General features: G+C 34.2%; 1 long non-coding RNA gene across 1 annotated transcript in view; it reads left to right on the plus strand.

Annotated features, from left to right (window-relative positions):
• Positions 1 to 22,562, plus strand: part of LOC141553307 (uncharacterized) — a 276,064-nt gene that overhangs the window by 163,880 nt on the left and 89,622 nt on the right. The window lies entirely within an intron of this gene.

A 22,562-nucleotide genomic window follows, 5' to 3' on the forward strand; every position in this document is an offset into this window, starting at 1 on the left:
ATGACTCCAAACAAATTCTAGAGCATCAGAACACTCCAAAAGACAAACTAAAACATTTTCCAGCTGAAAAGAATTTAAGTTAATAAAAAAGTATGTGACTCCAGGGTGGGAGTCCAGAGTGCAATCCCATTGCAAGCTGTGCAGCTGCAGCCTTCTGCCCCAGACTTACCCCAGGAACCTGTCCCTGGCCTGCCCCAGCCAGACCTCTGGATCAGCAGCAATACCGGTGACTTACAGATCTCTCAGTTCAGAGACATTAAAGAGGACTCAAAAGGTCAGGAGAAAAAGTCTGTAGAACCTGGGTAGGAGCCTAGTGCATCATCCCAGCTCAAGCTACACCATCATAGCCCTGGCACCTAGTCCTGACCTCAACCCTGGCCCCAGACTCAGCTGGACCCCAACATCAGTGAGGCAGGACTTCTGAATCAGCAGTAGTGCTAGAGGCTTCTTCCAACTGATGGGCATCCATTCAGTTTCCAGTCTCATGCCACTACAAAAAGGGCCGCCACAAACATTTTTGCATCTGTGGGTCCCTTTTCTTCCTTTAAGATCTCTTGGGGATATAAGCCCAGTAGAAACAATGCTGGGTCGAAAGGTATGAACAGTTTGATAACTTTTTGATCATAGTTCTAAATTGCAGAGCTCTACTTTAACAGAATTAAAAGCCTAGTAATAAGGTAGGAAAATGAGCAGACAACAAAAAAAATTTCTGACCATTAAAAGTTATTATAATGACAAGGCAGATCAAAACACACATTCAAATGATGATAATAAAGTAAAATTCTTATATCCAAAGCCTCCAAGAAAAATACAAATTGAGCTCAGGCCATGGAAGAACTCAAAAGGGAATTTGATAATCAATAAGAGAGATAAAAGAAAGAATAGAAAAAGAATTGAGAATGGTGCAAAAGGAAATGCAAAAAGCTAAGAAGGAGAAGAATGCCTTAAAAAGCAAAACTGACCAATCAGGAAAGGTAGTAAAAAAGCTCATTGAGGAAAATAATTCTTTAAAAAATAAAATTGAACAAATGGAAGCTAATGACTTTATGAGAAATCAAGATACAATAAAGCAAAACCAAAAAGAAAAAATGGGGGAGGGAATGTGAAATATCTCATTGCAAAAACAACTAATTTGGAAAATAGATCCAGGAGAGATAATTTAATAATTATTGACCTACCTGAAAGTCATGATCAGAAAAAGAGCATGGCATCATCTTTCAATAAATTATCATAGAAAACTGTCTTAATATTGTAGAATCAGAGGATAAAATAGAAATTGAAAATATCCACCAATCACCTCTTGAAAGAGATCACAAAATGAAAACTCCCAGGAATATTATAGCCAAATTCTGGAGTTTCCATGTCAAAGAGAAAATATCACAAGCATCCAGAAAGAAACAGTTCAAGTATAGTGGAGCCACAATCAGAATAACACAAGATTTAACAGTTTCCACATTAAAGGACTGGGGGCTTGGAGAGCAATAGAGCTAGGATTACAACCAAGAATCACCTATCCAACAAAACTCAATATAATCCTTCAGAAGAAAAAGTTGTCATTCAATGAAATAAAGGATTTTCAAACATTTTTGATAAAAAGGGCAGAATTGAATGGAAAACTTGATTTTCAAATATAGGACTTTGAAGAAGCCTAAGGAGGTAATCAAGAAAGTGATATAGACATAGGGAAGTTAATAACATAGGGAAGTTAATAAGGTTTATCAGTTTACATCCCTACTTGGATGTATGATACTTGTAATTCATTAGAATTTTGTCATTATTGTGGCAGTTAAAAGGAGTTAAAAGGAAAGCGAACATGAATATGAGTTGATTAATGTACTGGGAGAAAAGTAAAGGGAGAAGTGAAATGGTGCAAATTATCTGCCATAAAAAAGAGACAGAAAAAGCTTTTACAGTAAAGGGGAAGAATAGGAAGAGAGGATAAGAAAGTAAATCTTACTTTTATGAGAAATGTCTCAAAGAGGATAATATACATACTCAATAGAATTACAGAAATCTATCTTACCCTGAAGGAACATAGGAGGAAAATGAGATATGGGAGGGGGAAGAGAGTGATAAAAGAGAAGGCATATTGGAGGAGGTTTAGGGGGAAATGGGGGAAAATACAATTTGCAATAATAATTGCAAAAAGAATGTCAAAGCAACTTTCTCTGATAAGGCTTCATTTCTCAAACTTAGAACTGAGTCAAATTTATTAAAAAAAATTAAGAGCCATGCCCAATTGACAAATGATCATATGATGGTAATTGTGCCCAAAGGGCTATAAATAAAAAAAAGGGAAATGACTTTAAGTACAAAAATTATTCACAGTAGCTCTTTTCTTGTCCTCTTCTTGGGACAAAAAAAAAAGTGGTAATTGAGAAGATGCTCATCAATTGGGGAATGGCTTAATAATATGTGTGTTCATGGCACGTGTTTATGGTGGAATACTACTGTTCTATGGAAAATGGTGAGCATTTTTTCTGGAAGAAAAAAAAAATTTGGAAAGTCCTTCACAAACTCAAGTAAAGTGAAATGTACTGTATACAAAGCAATAGCAATGTTCTGAGATGACCAACTGTGAATGACTGCTGTTCTCAGCAGCATAATCATCTACCACTACTCTGAAGGAGTTATGTTGAAAACTCCTATCCATATCCAAAGAAGGAATTGATTGTGTCTGAATACAGATTAAAGTATTCTCTCTTTCTCTCTATGTTTCTGGGGGTTTTTAACTTAATTTTTTCTTGAGGGTTTTTATTTTCATTAGGGTGGGAGATCTATGGCTTTTTTTTCACAACTTAACTTTTATGGAAATGTTTTGCATAACTTCACAAATGATTTCATAATTGTGGATGGGGATAAGGGAGAGAACCTAGAACTCAAAAATTTTAGAAACAAATATATAATATTTTTTGTTTTGAATGTAAGTGGGAAAAATCTAAAATAAAAAAGACATAGGTCTCTACCATATCAAAACTTTTCCCAAAATTCCTCCTGGGTTTTTGGAAAGCTGAGGCAAGAGTAATTATGTTAAATGAAAAAGCATTTATAAACTACTTATTCTAAGCACTGGAAATACAAAAAATATGAACACAAAGCTTATGTTTGGATAGAGGGAACATAAGAGAAGAAATTGTAAAGTTTATCCCTTCCATCTGTAGCTCAATGATACTATTAATATGTTGAATTCAAGAAAGCAATTTGGAAATTATAAGACTTTTACAGCAATCATGGACATCCGGGTAGTACAGTGGATAGACTATAGGACTTAGAATCAGGAAGACTCTTTTCATGAAAAAGAATCTAGTCTCAGACACACTAGCAGTATGATCCTGGCTAAGTCATTTAACCCTATTTGTCTTAGATTTCTCATATGTGAAATGAGCTTGAAAAGGCAATGGCAAACCACTCCAGTTTTACCAAGAAAACTCCCAATGAAGTCATAAAGACTCAGATATAACTGAACAACATCACTTTTAAAGTTTTTTTCCCTGAGGCAATTAGGGTTAAATGACTTACCTCTGTCACACAACTAGGAAGTATTAAATGTCTGAAGTCAAATTTGAACTCAGGTCCTCCTGACTTCAGGGTTAGTGCTCTATCAATGCACTGCACCAACTAGCTGTCCCCTAAAGTCTTTCTTAACTTGGATCCTTCCTACATTTTCAATAATTTTATATTTTATTTCTTCCCTCCTCCCCTCATCCTTCTCCAATACTCCCTTCCAGTGATTTTTGGCCTTTTCACACAGGACACTCCATCTCGGAACACATTATATAATTTCACTGTTTTTTTTTCTCCCAGGCCTGAAACTCTCTTTCTTCTTATTTTCACTTCTTGACTTCCCTGGCTTCATGCAAGTCTCAGCAAAAATCCCATTTTTTGAAAACTGTCTTTCCCAATTAATGATAATGTCTTCCCTCTGTGATTATCTCCAGTTTATCCTGATGTGTATACACACAGAGACACACACACACACACACACACTGAGAGACACACACACACATATATATTTAGTTTATTTGTACATAGTCCTTTGTACTCTGTGAGCTCCTTAAGAGAAGAGCAGAAGAGCCTCTTTTTATTTTTGTTTTTTGTTTTCCTTTGTTTGTATATTTGATGCTTAATATAGTTCTTGGAAAGAGAAAGTTTTTAATAAGGGCTTATTGACTTGACTTGTAAAGAACTAATAACTAAAGAATTTCAATTAGCAAGCATTTAAGTGTTTATAATGCATCAGGTACTGTGCTAAGGGCTAGAGATACAAAGAAAGGTAAAATTGTTATTATTATGTTTCCTTTTGTTCTCCCCATGATCTAGAGAGAGATTTCAATCTGATGTTTTTGCAGTTCTTGAGAATCAAGATTAAAATTTAGGAAGAGGTAAAAAATGGAAATTTCATTCAGAAATTCTGAATGTTATTCTTAAGTTATTGCTTATTTTTAGGAATATGTCTCAGGGAGTAAGTGAGCAATTGAGACACTTCTACCCCTTCCTCTCCTTATTCTCATTTTAGAAGGTCCTAGAAGGGGACATTCGGAGGTAAAGGAGAAAGTTTAGATTTCCTTATCAGTGGTACAAAGAAAGTCTTCAACAGAGGTTTTATAACCCTCTACTCTCCAGGGAATTTAGGTATGCTGAATGTTAGCTGAGACTGGAAAGGAGTAGTTCAGAGGTGGGGACTGCCATTTAAAATGTTCCTTTGTTTAATCTTTTTTTCCTGTTATTGTATATGAAACTTTGAAACCTTCCTGATTTTCCATCCCAGAACCACACGCCAGCCAGTGCAGATGCCAACTGTGGTGTTTGTTTAGATGGGGGGGCAGGCAAGGAGGATGATGTCTGATCACTGACATTCCTGGGGCTCAGACATTGCCCACTGTCTGATGTCACTCTCTGCCAAGCCAAGGAGGGAAAACAAGGAAAAGTCTTTTAAGAAAGACAGTGTCATTTTGAGTTTAAGGGCCTTTTCTCTTGGCTATTGTAGTACTTTGCTCATCTCACAGCTAAATGGATCTTATAAAGAGAAGCGATCTTTTTGATGAAGATGTCCATGTGCCATTAAGAACAACAATTAGAGAATAAATCATAAAACATTTACATAATCCTCTTCCTCATCATCTTCATCACACAGTTCTCAATCATCTACACTAGCTATGTTCTAAGCCATGAGAAGAGTTTTTCAAAAAGCAGATTATGAAGCCCTTATAGTTTACAAAGGACTTTCCATAGATTATCTCATATGAGTATCACAGTACCCCTGTAGGACAGCCATTTATTTTCATTCCTCTTTTACAGATGAGGAAACTGAGGCTCATACACGAATGAAGAACTTTCATTTTTCTACTCCACTATTGTCAAAAATGCTATTTGAATCTCTGTCTTCCTGAATCAAAATCTAGATAGAGAAAATCAGGTTTCTGTGAGTTTTAAGTTTTTTGACTATTCCTGCCTATTCCAGGACTACTTGGTTCATCTATGATTTTTAAGGTCTGCTCTGGATAACCTGTGAGAAGTTCATCTCATTTAATCTTAGGTTCATTACTCATCTAGTGAAGGGATTCGATTTCTTTCAAACCAGGGTAACTTTATGGAGTTTAATTTGGGAGGGAACAAGGAGGAGAGCAGAAAATAAGTGTTATTGTTGTTATTGTTCAGTCATTTTAGTCATGTCTAATTATTCATGACCCTATTTGGAATTTTCTTGGTAAAGCTACTGTAAGCATTTGTCATTTCCTTCTCCAGTTCATCTTTCATACAAGGAAATGAAGCAAACAGGGTAAGTGACTTGCCTACGTCATATAGCTAGTAGGTATCAGACTGAATTTGAACTCAGATTTTCCTGACTCCAAGCCCTGTGCCCTATTAACTGTGCCACCGAGCTGTTCCAGGAGTTATATGAATAAATGTCTTTATAAGTATGTTTGATATTGACATTTAGAATAAAATGATCTATATTGAATGTTTACATTGAGCATTTGAGATATAGAATGTCTAGTATAACCTGAAAACTCTCAAATGAATTTTGTCAACAAAGATTTGAACATCTTTAATCCCTCCCATATTACTACTTTAGGTTGGTAAGGATCTCTGTTAAAATGTCACCTGAGAAGAGCAGATAATTGAACAGATATCTGGCCAGTCACTGAGAAATTGCCAAAAGTTACTGAATGAGACACAGATTAGACACCATTTGATGGGTAGTAATAGGAAAGAAAAGGTCAGCATATGGAGAATTGGCATAGGTGTGATTTTATTGGGAAATACAGAGCAAGGGTGGATAAATAGATTAAGGATCATTGTGTTTTCAGGGAAATGAAAGGAAGTATGTGACAGGAAAGATAGATTTTTATCTGTTGTATTTTTAAAACTCATACCAATACTGTCAATCAACCATCTGTAATTTTGGTATTTTGTACTTATCCACAGATAGGTTTCTTCTTGACTGAATATAAGCTTGCTGAGGGCAAGAATTGTTGTCTGACATAATATTTAATACATAAATGGAGTTTAACAAATGCTTTTTGAGTTAAATTGTTCAAAGAAGATGTATGTCAGTTTCAAGAATTAAATAATTGAGGTATAGCATAAGTGTAAATCTCTATGTTCTTTAAAAAATAATTGTGAATTCCTAAAATCTAAAGAGGCACATGTGAAATGACTTGCTCAACCTAATCAATGGGCTACTCCACAGACTGATCAGCATAGGGATTCATGGATTAAAATGAAACATAAATACTTTTTAACAAAACTATCCAACTGAAAGCAAAGAATATGGTGTTATTTCCTTCTCCTTCACCCTTGGGCATATAGTTCTCCCTTTTCTGTGTCAGAGTACTTTTCCTGTGGTTTCTTCTAGTTTTAACCTTCTTTGACTTATTATCACATGTTTCTGTTGCCTTTCTTGGTGGCCATGTCCACCATGATTTTTCAATCCATTCATATTTATAATACTACCTTATCGCTTTGATAATTTTTTAAAGATTTCATTTTGTCTCTTTACATGTAGTCATTTCTCATTTAACATATATATATATATATATATATATATATATATATATATATATATATATATATATATATATATATATATATATATATAACTTTATATTTGGGATTATGTCAAAGTCAAAAATCCAAGCAATACATATCTAAACTACTGTTGTTTCATATATTTCTAAACTCCACTCTCTATTAGAATCATATGATTTCTTCCAAATCTGCTGAGAATAAAAGGGAAGGGTTAGTTTCTCAGGAGTTGGGTTTGTACTAGATATCATGGTTGGGGGCCATTCTAAATTCTTTGAAGCTAATAAACTGGAATGGGAGTGACCTCTAGTGGCATTGGCTTATTTCTGGAGAAAATTACATCTACATAAACTAAATGCTAACCACTGCTACCATATTTTTCAGTTTTAATTGCAAATCAAAAACACAAACTTGAGGAAATGGCAATTTTATCTGGCCTTTAATAGTGAGTAAATGGAGAATAGTAAGCTTATATTCTCAGGTTTCTATTAGAAATTTCCAGACAGCCTGATTCATTTATCCTACTTCTCCATATCATTCTCTAGTTGGATTAAGGAAAGCAGTGAGTCGTATAGAATACTGAACTTAGAGTTGTAGAATTTAGATTTAGATTCTAGGTTTTTTTCCTCTTATTCCCTCTGCAACTTTGAATTAATCATATAATTTTTTATATTTCAGTTTCTTCCTTCATAAAATGATGAAGTTGGGTTAGGTGATTTCTATGCTCCTTCTCTCTCTAAATCTATGGTCTTGTGCCTCTATGACCTCTCAGGTCCTCAGTTGCATCAATTGTTAAATAAGGGGTTTGTACTACATGACTGCTAAAGTATCTTCTGGCTCTTAATATATGATCTAGAAAAATAGCCATCAGATGCTAATGTAAATAGTTATAATATTGTGAACCAATTTATCATATCTTGAAGCAGAGAAGTCATCTAATCTCCTGTGATAAATCATGATATCACACAGTTTTAAGTTCATCCAAGAGTCATTTCTTACTAGACTATAAGATGTTGGTCAACATTTGGAGTCATTAGGTATGAAAAAGCCTAAATTGTCAGTAAAGCATAGAATTGTTTTTTTTAATTAATTTTTATAATTATAACATTTTCTTTGACAGTACATATGCATAGGTAATTTTTTTTACAACATTATCCCTTGTACTCCCTTTTGTTCCGAGTTTTTCCCCTCCTTCCCTCCACCCCCTCCCTTAGAAGGCAGGCATACCCATACATATTAAATATCTTATAGTATATCCTAGGTACAATATATATGTGCAGAACCAAATTTTGTTGTTATTGTTGTTGCAAAGGAAAGAATTGTTTTTAAAAATCATTTTTTCTATAATCTATGAGGAAGGGGGAAGCATTTTTCATAGGTATACTTAGTGATAATATAAGATATTTATAAGTTCATAATTTTATTTTCAGGTGAGTCAAAACCATGTTATTAGATAACTAATCAAGAATAAACCCATTAGGAACTATAATTTCTTCTTTAAAGAAAAGTCTTAATGATACCCACTTTGGGCAGATAAGAATGTTTTTCTTCCATCACTTTTCCTAGTTAGCAGAAATTTAGAAACTTTACATGTTTATATTATTCTAAAGGTATGAAATACAATTCACATAATCCCGAATATAATTTAATTATCTTATAATTTAGCTTACAAGGTTACTTAGGTGGTATAATGGATAGAGACCTGGACATAGAAGATCTGTATTCAAATCTGACTTCTAATATCCACTAGCTATGTGACCATAGGTGAGTGAGTTAACCTCTATCTGTGAGGATAATAATAGCACCTTCCTTCCATAGTTATTTTGAGGGTCAAGTGAGATAATAATTGTAACATCCTTGGCACAGAGCTCTTTATACATTTTTCTTGAGTCATTTCAATCATGCTCAATCCTCTGTGATCCCACTTGAGGCTTTCTCAGCAGAGATACTAGATGGTTATCCATTAAGAAACTGAGGTGAAGAGGGTAAAATGACATGCCCAGGGTCATACAACTAGTAAGTATCTGAGGCCAGATTTCATTTCAGGTCCTGACTTTAAGCAGGGTGCTCTCTCCACTGCACCACCTAACTGTTCATGTAACTATTTGCTATTATTATTCTTATTATAGTTAACAGTGGTTCAGAGAGGCTAAAAGACTCACCCATGATCACATGGATAATAAGTTTCAGAGGCGCCTGAACTAGTTCCAGGAGATTAGATAAACCCCAGGGTTTTATTCCTAGCCTCAACCTATGAAATATTATTGAACATACCCCAGAAAATGTCTCTCAATCCTCTCAAGAGGACTGTCAGAGGGCATGTACATACTTTTCATAGAAAAAGGCAAACAAAGTTACAAGCAAAGTCTTGCTATCCTATAAGCCTGACAATTTGAACAGAGGGATCCCATGATTTATATCTACATATACTATATTTCATGGTTAGATTCTTTTGAAATCATCCAGGAATTGATTTTCCCAAGCTGGGTTTGTCATTTCCAATAGGCTACTGCATTATAGAGAAATTCCTGAGGCTGAAAGAGTATGCTGTTTTCTGCATCTATATAAGAATTGCCTTTGGATAGCAATTTAGAATTTTCATTTGATTTTTTATTTGTTTTATATATAAAATTCTTCCTAATAATCTAACAGTTTTTCAAATATATATTCTAATAGGTGAGCATTTTAATCCAATAATAAATGATAAATTCAACTCAGTTCAACAGTGCATATACTTTTAAAAGTTCATTCTTTAAAATATAATTCAATGCAGACAAGAAAGCAAAAAAATGGGAAAAAATTGTTACATGCAAAGATTGTGATAAAAGTCTCATTTCTAAAATATGTGGAGAATTGACTCAAATTTATGAGAATTCAAGCCATTCTCCAACTGATAAATGGCCAAGGGATATGAACAAATTTCAGACAAAGAAATGAAAACCATTTCTAGTCATATAAGAAAAGGTGCTTTAAACTACTATTAACTAGAGAAATGCAAATTAAGACAACTCTTGAGATACCACTGCACATATATCAGATTGGCTAAAATGACAGGAAAAGATAATGACAAATGTTGGAGGATTTATGGGAAAACTGGAACACTGGTACATTATTGGTGGAGTCGTGAACTGATTCAACCATTCTGGAGAACAATTTGGATCTATTCCCAAAAGGCTTTCAAACTAAGCATATCCTTTTGATCCATCAGTGTTTCTCTTGGGCTTATATCCCTAAGAAATCATAAATGAGGGAAAAGGACCTATATGTGCAAAAATGTGTGTGGTAGTCCTTTTTGTAGTGGCAAGAAACTTAGAAATGATGAGTGGATGTCCATCTGTTGGAGAATGGGTGAATAAATGATGGTATATAAATATTATAGTTATTATTGTTCTATGAGAAATGATCAGTAGGATCATTTCAGAAAGGATTAGACAGATTTGCATGAACTGATTTAAGTAAAGTGAGCAGAATCTAGAGATCATTGTACATAGCAACAACAAAGTTGTGTGACAATCAGTTCTGATGGACATGGTTCTTTTTAACAATGAGCTGATTTAGGCCATTTCCAATGATCCTATGATGAAGGGAGCCATCTACATAGAGAGAGAGAATTGTGGGGACTGAATGGGGATCACAACATAATATTTTCACACTTTCTTGTTGTTGTTTGCTTGCATTTTATTTTCTTTCTCAATTTGTTTCCTTCTTGATCTAATTTTTCTAGTGCAGCATGACAATTATGGAAATATGCATAGAAAAATTGCACATGTTTAACATATATTGGATTACTTGCTCTCTGGGCGGGGGAATGGGGGAAGGGAACAAAAAATTTGGAACACAAGGTTTTGCAAGGATGAATGTTGAAAATTATCTATGCATATTTTTGAAAATAAAAAGCTTTAATAATAAAAACAAAAAATGAAATTCAATAGAAAAGATTCTGTCTGTTGTTTTAATAGCTTAAACTTAGAAGCTAGTATGTAAAAAACAACTAGAAGTATGATCAAAGCAAAATGTAACTCAACAGCATAGTGCCTTTAAAGTTAACCTTTCCAGATGTATGAATTGCTACAATAAGTCTATTTAGCATTAGTGGAATTGTATTTATATCATCATAGGAAAATTGTTAGTAGCTACTAGCACAGTACTATTGTATAAGATTTCAAAGAGCAGTCTCTATTCTTGAAGAGCCTATAATATTTTATTCTCTTCCTTTCCCTTCCTGCTCTTTGCTTTCGTTTCCATTCATTTTGCATTCCTCACTTCCATTCCCTTGGTTTCCCTTCCCTTTACTTCTCTTCCCTTTCCTTTCTTTCTCTTCTCTCCCTTTCTTTTTAACATATACAATCCATAGTAAGAGCATTCAATCAATCCACATTTATCAAGCACCTATTCAATGCCAGACACATAATATTGTACTTGTTATTGGTAAGGGCTTTGTTTATGCAGGAAAGTTATCAATCAATTAATTAATGTGCATTTATTATGCACCTACTATATGCCATTCCCAGTGTTAGGTGAAGGAGAAACAAAAAACAAAATGAAATAATCTTTGCTCTTAAGAAGCTTCTATATAGTTTAACATTCATGTAAGAAATGGGATATTGTCTTCTCCGTCATAAATTTTGCAGTAGAGTAGGGGAGATAAAACATAACCAAAAATAAATATAATCTAAAATAGAATATGGTAAATTCTTTGGGGGAGGCAATGCTATCAAAATTCAACAGAAGGAAAGATAACTTTGGGCTTCAATGAGGAGGAGAGGAAAAAAGGAATAAAACTGAGACATGCAGAGATGAGCATTATCCTTTGTTTCTCTTAAGTTACTGTTTTCTTTGATCTCATTCTGCTTTATTTGAGGTCCATTTTCTAAGCCTTCTTCTCTTATGCCGGACTAGTGATTGTGCTCAAAAGTTGCATAGAATCATTCCTTGGCTAAATATTTCTCTTAACAATTTGCTGCCACCTAGTGTCCAGCAAATACCCTCCTCCTTTGAATCTTGATTCAGGAAAATTATAAAAGTGATTGATGGAGCCTCACAGGGTTCACCAAAGATCAAGATTTCCAAGAGCATAAACATATGCCACCTTAATAGTTTTATAATTCATCCTGTAATGTGTCTATTGTTCCCTTCCCAAAGATCTCATTTGGCATTAATTGCAATCCCACATCAGAAAATGGGAATCAAAATTGAACCAATTATGAGTGAAAACAGGAAATCACCTGAACCATCTTTAGTCCTTTATGAGTTGTGTAATTGAATAAGATGAATAATCAAAGCATTTATACATCTTTTTCTTCTAGAAGGATTCTGACATTAGTCTTCCACTGACCACATCTTAAAGATTTTTCCACCTGGAATTGATTGCCCTTCTTGGGGCATGCTCCTTTGGAGATGGTATCTTAATTTGTAAGAGATCTGCCTTAGTTCTTGAAGGAAATGCTTGTCTTGTGCTCCCTCCCATGTTCTACTTGAGATCCAATTCTGATGGTGTCATACATTATTTATGAAATCTACACTATTACTAGGATATGACAGAGTTCTTGACATCTTTTCTCTTTGAGCCTGCTTCCATTAATAGATGTTCCGAAGAATAGATTTCATTTCTAGAACTGCATGCAGTACCGTTACATAAAGTCTGATTGACGTGCACTTAGGTGGGCAGAAAGGGTTATCAAAATCTGAAAATCAGCTATTTGAAGGGAAATCAGCAGAGGGATTATCATTAAAGAGGTGGGTGGGGATAATTGCCTGTACTGAATGGTGGGAAGTCTCCAGCCTCCACTGCAGATCCCCAAAAGGATGCTTAAATAAGTTAGAACATGTTCTGTTGCATAGACCTTTCTGAAATGAGTGAATACTGTTTGCCAGAGTGATTCTTTGGATCAATGTATTTAGTCATAAGTGAAAAGGTGTCTGGACAAGAAGTAACAGTCTGGTCTGGGTCTTCTTTATGGTAGAATATCAAAAGACATGAGTGACTGGCCATAGCAACTTGGATATATTAAGCAATTTAAGGAACTAAATAATTTTGAGTCTAAAGGGATAAAGAAGAAAAAAGGAAAAAAAAACCTCACTCCACACTTTCTCTATAATTTTTTACCAACTCTCCTTCTTCCCCCATTTTCACATTGTCTCATACTACTTCTGATATTCTTTTAACTGACAACCTGATGTCTTTGATTATCAAATTCACATTCAAGGAAACCTATAGAGCCATATGCATTTAAATGCGCAGGAAAATGTATGTGCATACACATATTCTTCTATTCCTTTCCTCTGGGCAAGAATCCTAGTTTGAAGCAAGTACATATTCAGTGACCAACCCATTTCCAAAATATGTTGATCATAAATTTTAGTTGCACCACTATATTAATAGCAGCTGACCTTAGAGAGCACTTTAGGTTATAAAGCTTTTTATAATCATTATGCCACTGGATCTTCACAAAATGGTCTTGTGAGGGAAGTGATACAAGTATTATGACTCCATCTAACGGATATGGAAACTGAAACCCAGAAAAGAAAAATAATTTGTTTGAGATTAGACCTAGTATGATGAAAAAAAATAGCAATCAAATACAGGTCTTCTGACTTTTACTATGCCATAATACCTTTCAGTTCAACGCCTAGATGTATTAAGTTATACAGATAATTGCTAAGTATCCCCTCCTTTTTTGAGGGGATAGATATAGTTAGAAGAAGCTACAGTCTTGTTAGCAGTTAAGATCAATTAAAAGGTTCCAAATTTACTTCTACTTTTAAAACTTTGAATTCTAGGTATGTTGCTAAATTCAGGAAGATCTCAGATAGATTTATTTTGGCCAGCCTTGGTTCTATCCTGGTCTGATGACAGATTTATGCAGAAGTAATTTATTAAGCAATGTTATCTGGAGCTAAAAATTACTCAGATAGCAAACCATAACAGAAACTGGACATGCTACAGAAACACACACACACACACACACAAACACACACACACTACTTTGCAGAATTGCTGAAACTAGAATGGAAACTCAAAACAAAAACCTATTTTGATAAAACATATGAAGGCTGTCTCCATTGTGAGACAAGCCTCTCAATAGGTAATTTTTCAGCACTCAAGTTGCCAGTTGTACACATATTTATAACAAGAATCATTATAACAAGCAACATTTCCTGCTTTATATATATATATATATATATATATATATATATATATATATATATATATATATCAACAAGACTGAGATCACTTATGCCAAATCCATTATCAATATGAAACAATAAACATTTCTTTGTTCTTTTGGCATCACTATTAATTTGCTCATACTGAGATATTAAGAATAATTGCACTCCATAGATGAGGGAGTATGGAAAAATCCTTCATCAGTGAAAGATCACATATCCCAGGAAAGTCAGTAAGGCCCCTTTTAATTAGATATTATCATTAGGTATCATTGTTAGGTAGCGTAATGATGATATACAAGCATGGCCTATGCTGAACTTTGTCTCACAGTAATAGAATCAAACCCACTATGAGATGTCAGAGGAAAGGGTGCTAAATGATTTTGACATCTATGGCTATCCACAGATGAGAAATTCAATTAGCTGGCTAATTGGGAATTTGTAGCAACTTTTAAAAAATTTAATTCTTTTTTTTTTTTAATAGTTTTTTTACAGACAGAACATATGCATGGATAATTTTTCAACATTGTCCCATGCACTTACTTCTGTTACAACGTTTCCCTTCCCTCCCTCCACCCTCTCTCCTAGATGGCAGGCAGTCTTACACATATTAAACATGTTAAAGTATATCTTGGATACAATATATGTGTGCAGATCTGTACAGTTCTTTTGTTGCACAAGAAAAATCAGATTCAGAAGGTAAAAAAAAAACCTGGGAAGAAAAACAAAAATGCAAGTAGTCCATTTTCATTTCCTAGTGTTCTTTCTATGGGTATAGCTGATTCTGTCCATTATTGATCAATTGGAAGGGAATTGGATCTTCTCTTTGTCGAAGATATCCACTTCCATCAGAATATATCCTCATATAGTATTGTTGTTGAAGTGTATAATGATCTCCTGGTTCTGCTCATTTCACTTAACATCAGTTCATGTAAGTCTCTCGACTTACTGGATCACTACTGGATCAAAGGGTATGTACAATTTGATAACTTTTTGAGCATAGTTCCAAATTGCTCTCCAGAATGGTTGGATTCATTCACAATTCCACCAGCAATGCATCAGTGTCCCAGTTTTCCCACATCCCCTCCAACATTCAGCACTTTCTTTTCCTGTCATCTTAGCCAATCTAACAGGTGTGTAGTGATATCTCAGAGTTGTCTTAATTTGCATTTCTCTGATCAATAGTGATTTGGAACACCCTTTCATATGAATAGAAATAGTTTCAATATCATCATCTGAAAATTGCCTGTTCATATCCTTTGACCATTTATCAATTGGAGAATGGCTTGATTTCTTATAAATTAGAAGCAATTCTCTATACATTTTAGAAATGAGGCCTTTATCAGAATCTTTGACTGTAAAAATGTTTTCTCAGTTTATTGCTTCCCTTCTAATCTTGTCTGCATTAGTTTTGTTTGTACAAAAGCTTTTCAGTTTGCTATAATCAAAATTTTCTATTTTGTAATCAATAATGATCTCTAATTCTTCTTTGGCCATAAATTCCTTCCTCCTCCACAGGTCTGAGAGGTAAACTATCCTATGTTCTTCTAATTTATTTATAATATCATTCTTTATTCCTAGATGATGAACCAATTTTGACCTTATCTTGATGTATGGTGTTATGTGTGGGTCAATGCCTAGTTTCTGCCATCCTAATTTCCAATTTTCCCAACAGTTTTTTTTTTCAAATAGTGAATTCTTATCCCTAAAACTGGGGTCTTTAAGTTTGTCAACCACTAGATTATTAAAGTTATTGACAGTGAACCTAATCTATTCTACTGATCAACTAGTCTATTTCTTAGCCAATACCAAATAGTTTTGGTGACCACTGCTTTATAATATAGCTTTAGGTTACAGCTAGGCTACCTTCTTTTGATTTTTTTTTTCATTAGTTCCCTTGAAAGTCTTGACCTTTTGTTCTTCCAGATGAATTTTGTTGTTATTTTTTCTAGGTCATTAAAATAATTTTTGGGAGTCCGATTGGTATAGCACTAAATAAATAGATTAATTTAGGTAGTATTGTCATCTTTATTATATTTGCTTGACCTATCCAAGAGCACTTAATATTTTTCCAATTGATTAGATCTCACTTTATTTTTCTGTAAAGTGTTTTGTAGTTTTGCTTATATAGTTCCTGACTTTCCCTTGGCAGAGAGATTCCTAAATATTTTATACTATCAGCTGTTACTTTAAATGGAATTTTGTAATGTTCTCTTCTCTAAATTGTAATCATTCTCTGGGAAAAGATTTCTTGGGGAGCTTCTAGAGGCAGCCTTGGCTTTAGTTCAGTTTCAATAATCACCTCAAATGCAGCCAGGAGTTAAAATCCAAATCCTTTATTGTCTCTTCCAAAATCTTAACTCATTCACTTGGAGCTCACCTATTTTTCTGGAGGTCTTCCTCTTCCCTTGGTTCCCAAGAGCTCTTGTCTGAATGTCTCCAGCCAGCACAAAGGTAGAAATGGGAATGAATCTTGACTCTGAATCCACTGGAGCTTCCAATGGGCTTGTCCTTTTATATGCTCTTTTAAAGGTGTGAAAGGTGTGAACTCTGAACTAGAGAACTGTCAAGTACCATACTAAATTAGACAACCCACTTAGCACCTTGTAAGAATCCTTAAAGAATTTCTTTGTAGCTCTAACTATTGGATTTTGTTAGTGATAGATAAGAATGCTGATGACTTATGTAGGTTTATTTTCTATCCTGCAACTTTGCTAAAGGTGGGGATTATTTCTAATAATTTTTAGTAGAATCTCTGGGGTTCTCTAAGTATACTATCATATCATCTGCAAAGAATGATAATTTGGTTTCCTCATTACCTACTCTAATTCCTTTAATCTTTTTCTCAACTCTTATTGCTGAAGCTAGTATTTCTAATACAATATTGATAGTGGGCAACCTTGTTTCACTCCTTATCTTATTGGGAATGGTTCCAGTTTATTTCCATTACATATGATGTTTACTGATGATTTTAAATAGATACTCCAGATTATTTTAAGGAAAAGTCGATTTATTACTATAATTTCAATTTTTACTAGAAATGGATGTTGGATTTTATCAAATGCTTTTTCTGCATCTATTGAGATGATCATATGTTTTTTATTAATTTGGTTATTGATATATTCAATTACACTAATAGTTTTCCTAATATTGAACCAGCCCTGCATTCTTAGTATAAATTCTACTTGATTGTGGCATATTATTCTGGGGATGATTTTCTATTGTCTTTTTGCTAATATTTTATTTAAGATTTTTGCATCAATATTCATTAGGGAGATTGGTCGATAATTTTCTTTCTCTATTTTCAATCTACCTGGTTAGGTATCAGTGCCATGTCTGTGTCATATAATGAATATGGTAGGACTTTTTCATTCCCTATTTTTTCAAATATTGGAGGTAATTGTTCTTTAAATGCTTAGTATAATTCATATGTAAATCCATCTCATCCTAGGGATTTTTTTCTTAGGGAGTTGATTAATAGCTTCTTGTCCTGGGGACTTTTTTTTCCCTTAGGGAGCTGATTAATAGCTTATTCTATTTCTTTTTCTAAAATGAGACTGTTTAACCAATTTACTTCTTCCTCTGTTTATCTGGGCAAGCTGTATTTTTGAAGGTATTCTTCCATTTGATTTAAGTTATCAAATTTATTGGCATAAAGTTGAGCAAATTACCTCCTAATTATTGCTCTAATTTCCTCTTCATCGGTGGAAAGTTCTCCCATTTTATTTTTAAGACTAACAATTTGATTTTCCTCTTTCCTTTTTTTAATCAAATTTACCAAAGGTTTATCTATTTTGTTGGTTTTCCATAAAACCAACTCTTAGTTTTATTTATTAATTCAATACTTTTTTACTTTCAATTTTATTAATTTTTCCTTTTAATTTTAGAATTTCAAATTTAGTATTTGATTGGGGTTTTTTAGTTTGCTCTTTTTCTAGCTTTTTAAGTTGCAAGCCCAATTCACTGATCTTCTCTTTCTCTATTTTATTCAAGTAACACTCTAGTGATATAAAATTTCCCCTTATTATCTCTTTAGCTGCATCCCACAAATTTTGGTATGCTGTCTCATTGTTGTCATTCTCTTGGGTGAAATTATTAATTGTGTCTATGATTTGCTGTTTTACCCATTCATTCTTTAGGGTGAAAATATTTAGTTTCCAATCACTTTTTGGAATGTAATTTTTGTTGCATCATGATCTGAAAAAAATGCATTTACTATTTCTGCCTTTCTGCATTTAATTTTGAGGTCTTTATGTCCTAATATATGGTCAGTTTTTGAGAAGAAAGTATACTCCTTTCTGTCTCCATTCAGTTTTCTCCAAAGATCATACCTAATTTTTCTACTATTTTATTTACCTCTTTAACTTTTCTTATTTGTTTTGTGGTTTGATTTATCTAATTCTGAGACTGCAAGGTTGAGATCTCCCACTATTATAGTTTTGCTGTCTATTTCTTCTTGCAACTCTCTTAAATTCTCCTTTAGGAATTTAGATGCTATACGACTTAGTGCATATCTGTTTTGTATTGATATTGCTTCACTGTCTATGCTACTCTTTAGCAAGATATAGGTTCCTTCCTTATCTCTTTAATTAGATCCTTATCTAATTTAATTAGATCAATTTTTGCTTTTGCTTGATCTGAGATAAGGATGACTACCTCTATCACTTGAAAGATAGTAGATTCTGCTCCAGCCTTTTACCTTTACTCTGTATGTATTGTCCTGCCTTAAATGTGTTTCCTGCAAACAACATATTGTATGATTCTGGCTTTTGATCCTATGTGCTATCACCTCCACTTTATGGGAGAGTTCATCCCATTCACATTTACAGCTACAACTACTAATTCTGTATATTCTCCCATCTTATTATCCCCAGATGATACTTTTCTTTTCCTTTCCCTCCTTCTCCCCCCTCCCCAGTACTAAATTTATGGGCACTACTTACCTCACATAGCTCTCCCTCTTTAGAATCCCTCCCACCCCCTTTGAGTCCCTCCCGCTTTCTTATACCTTTTCCTTATTTTTCTGTATTCCCTTTTATTTAGTCTACTCTTTTCCTTTTCCCTTTTCCTCTTCCACTTTTTAATGAGATGAGAGAAGTTTCTCTGTAATCCAAATATGTCTATTATTTTCTCTTTGAGCCAAATCTGATGAGAGTAAGATTCACATAATGCTCCTCCCCCTCCCTTAATTCTCTCAGATATGATATGTTTCCTTTGCTTCTTCATGGGATGTAATTTCCCTCTTTTTATCTCCCCTTTTCCTTTTTTCTGATATAATCCCCTTTCCACTTCTACTTCCCTTTTTATATTATAACAGTAAAATCTACTGTTCTGTAGCTTTCTTGCTAATGGGATGTGAAGTGTAGCCACCTGCTACTGAAGTGTTGCTGCCCTAGGCAGAGCCCCTCCCCTTCTGTTGAAAGTACTACTGCCCTGGGAAGAGCCCCACTGTGCAGAGCAATGGCTATGTGTGGGATGAGTGGCTGAGCAGGGAAAGTGTCACTGCCCCAGGCAGAACCCGGCTGTACAGATTAGCATGGGCTAACCTCCAGGCTCTGTCTCCCTGCCTGCCCTGGCCTCCTCCCTCCCGATCAACACAGACTTTTTCTGGTGATCTTTCAAGTTATCTTCAGCTGTTTATCTGTTGTACTCCCATTATTTCTGGATTTTACCACTCAAGCACTATTTCTGAGGCTGAATTAGGTAATTAATAAGTGAGGGTAAATGGGACCTCAGAATGAAGTGTGTATCTCTCCACCATCTTGGCTCTGCCCCCAATATTACAGATTCTTGAAGGAAAAAAATATCCTTTCCTTTTGACATTCAGAAGTCCCATATTACTATAAGGAAACAATCTCAAAATAGCACAAATTACACTCCTAGTTATCTTAAACAATGAAATTCTTTACCTCTGGTCTTCTATATATGGCATATCATCTTGAGATTATGAATACATCTTTATGAATCCCTTATCCCTTGTTACCTTTCCTTTGCTAAAACATAGTGGAGAGCTCATTTCCAAAAAGGCCAACTCATCTGGTATAGCTGCATATTATTCACCTACCCATTAGAAGTTGAATGTAGATGATAAAATTTTTGCATAGCTAATATAAATTAGCTTTATCTGTCTTCTGGGGGTCTTTGTCCATGATTCATATTTACTTCCCTCTTCTCCCCCACAAACATATATATCTTGCCCTATATCCTGAAGCCATTCATGTACCTTGACCTTTCAGAGCATTCCATCAATATGACTTCCTTATGTATTGTCTTCCCCATTCAAATATAAGCTGCTTGAAGGCATGGGCTATCTCACTTTTGTATTTGTGAACCTATTACATTGCACATTGCCTGACACAGAGTATGCTTAACTTTTCTCCACAGAATTCTTGAAGAGAAAATATAGTATACTGGGCAGGTCACTAGACATAGTCAGGAGATCAGACAAATTATATAACCTCTTTGGGCCTCAGTTTCCTTATTTATAAAATAGAAAGTGTTTGGGCAGGATGAACTGTAAATTACATTCCAGTTTCAATAGTCTATGAAAGTGCAAATTGATTATTTACCATCATGAAGACCAATGTTAGGTTATTTAACTTACACAATAAAACTTTTTAAAAATACTGAATTCAATTAAATGAGTGCAGGTGTTCAGACTGTCTACAATGTGGAGACAGGGGGTCAATTGGTTCAATTAAATACTGAATTCAATCAGGCATTGTTTAGACAAAATGGCCAGATGACTGATTGTATTTTGCTCTAAAATGAGGTAACCTAATGTTTTAGCATTATAGCTCCTGGGTTTCAGATTGGACCTGGCCTATTTTCTATTTTATCATAGTCATAGAGCTAGCATTACTTTAAAAATTTCCTCCAGTTTAGTGCTCATTTCCCCTTCCAGAATATTCTGTTTTTTGGGGAGGAATTTTTTTTTTCCATTTGCACTTGGAAGTTTATAATCTCATTGCAGTCCCTTCCAAAGCACCTCCAGAAGGAAACTTCAATTGCACTAATTATAAGATACACTTTCATTGGCCAGAGAGCTCTAAATATAGATAACACAGTATCTTTCACATAGTTACAACATGATAAATATTTTTGGAATATAATTTAATAACTATTTTCACATAAACTGAGGGTCAAAGAAATTGTATATTTGCCAAAAGTTATCTGGCTAGTTGATTGTCCCTTAGCAGAGACAAGTTTAGAATCTCTGATCCCCTACCTCCTAGCATACTTCTTTTTTAATTCCAACATTTCATATGGAATTTTCAGCTTCATGATATGACATTCAGTGGACTACACCATGGATATGTTGAAGCCCACTCTAACTGCTACTCATGTGGACTTATTGCTAGATTTTCAGTGTGAGCATCTATACTTTAAAATTTTCAAACACTACAAATTGGACTTTGATTGATCATTTTTTTTATTATTTCCAGACTTTAAAAACATGCTTAAGAAATATTAAACTTGAGAATTATAAATTTTTGAACAGATGGTTATTAAACATTTACCAGCACACTCCTGATTAAAAGCAAGAAGTCACATCTGATTCACTACTTCTGTTCAGTCTTGTCTTATTATATGCAGAGGTGATATCTCAGTTTCCCAAATAAGAACTTTATCCTTCCAAAGGAAAATTTTTTAAATGGAATTTTCCAAAAAACAACAGCCAATATGTAGTCAAATGTGGAATAAAAGAGAAACTTCAATACTCTTTAAAAAGGAAATATATCTCATGGATATCTTCCTAGTGTATAAAGCTAAACCAGTGTATGAAAAGCAAAAAAGACAATCTCCAACCATCCATCCCCTTTGGACAAAGCTCTATTTTTTACTGAACTTTTTATTTTCAAAACAAATGCAAGGATAATTTTTCAACATTGACCATTGCAAAACTTTTGTTCTAAATTTTTCAAAAAGAACAAAAATGAGAAATAAAATAAAATTCAAGCAAACAACAGAAGTAAAAATGCTATGTTGTTATCAATACCCAATTCCCACAGTTTTCTCTCTGGGTGTAGATGGCTCTCTTCATCACAAGATCTGTTAGATCAATCTATTATCTGCTTAGGTTTCATGAGAGAATTCATCCCATTCTCATTCACAGTTTAAATTACTAATTCTGTATTTCTTACTATTTTATTTACACCGTTATGCTTTTCTCTTTCTGTTTCTCCTGTCCCTTCTCCCTCAAGTATTTTGCTACTAACCACTATCGCCCTCAAACAACCCTTCTCCTTTAGAGTCCCTCCTCCTTTCTTATATCTTTCCCCTACTACTTCTGTTTCCCTTCTATTAGCCTCTCCTTTTCCTTTCCCTTTTCCTCTCCCACTTTCCTAAAAGGTGAGACAAGTTTC

Source organism: Sminthopsis crassicaudata, chromosome 1, assembly GCF_048593235.1.
Source record: "Sminthopsis crassicaudata isolate SCR6 chromosome 1, ASM4859323v1, whole genome shotgun sequence".
In the NCBI taxonomy this organism is placed as follows: Eukaryota; Metazoa; Chordata; class Mammalia; order Dasyuromorphia; family Dasyuridae; genus Sminthopsis; species Sminthopsis crassicaudata.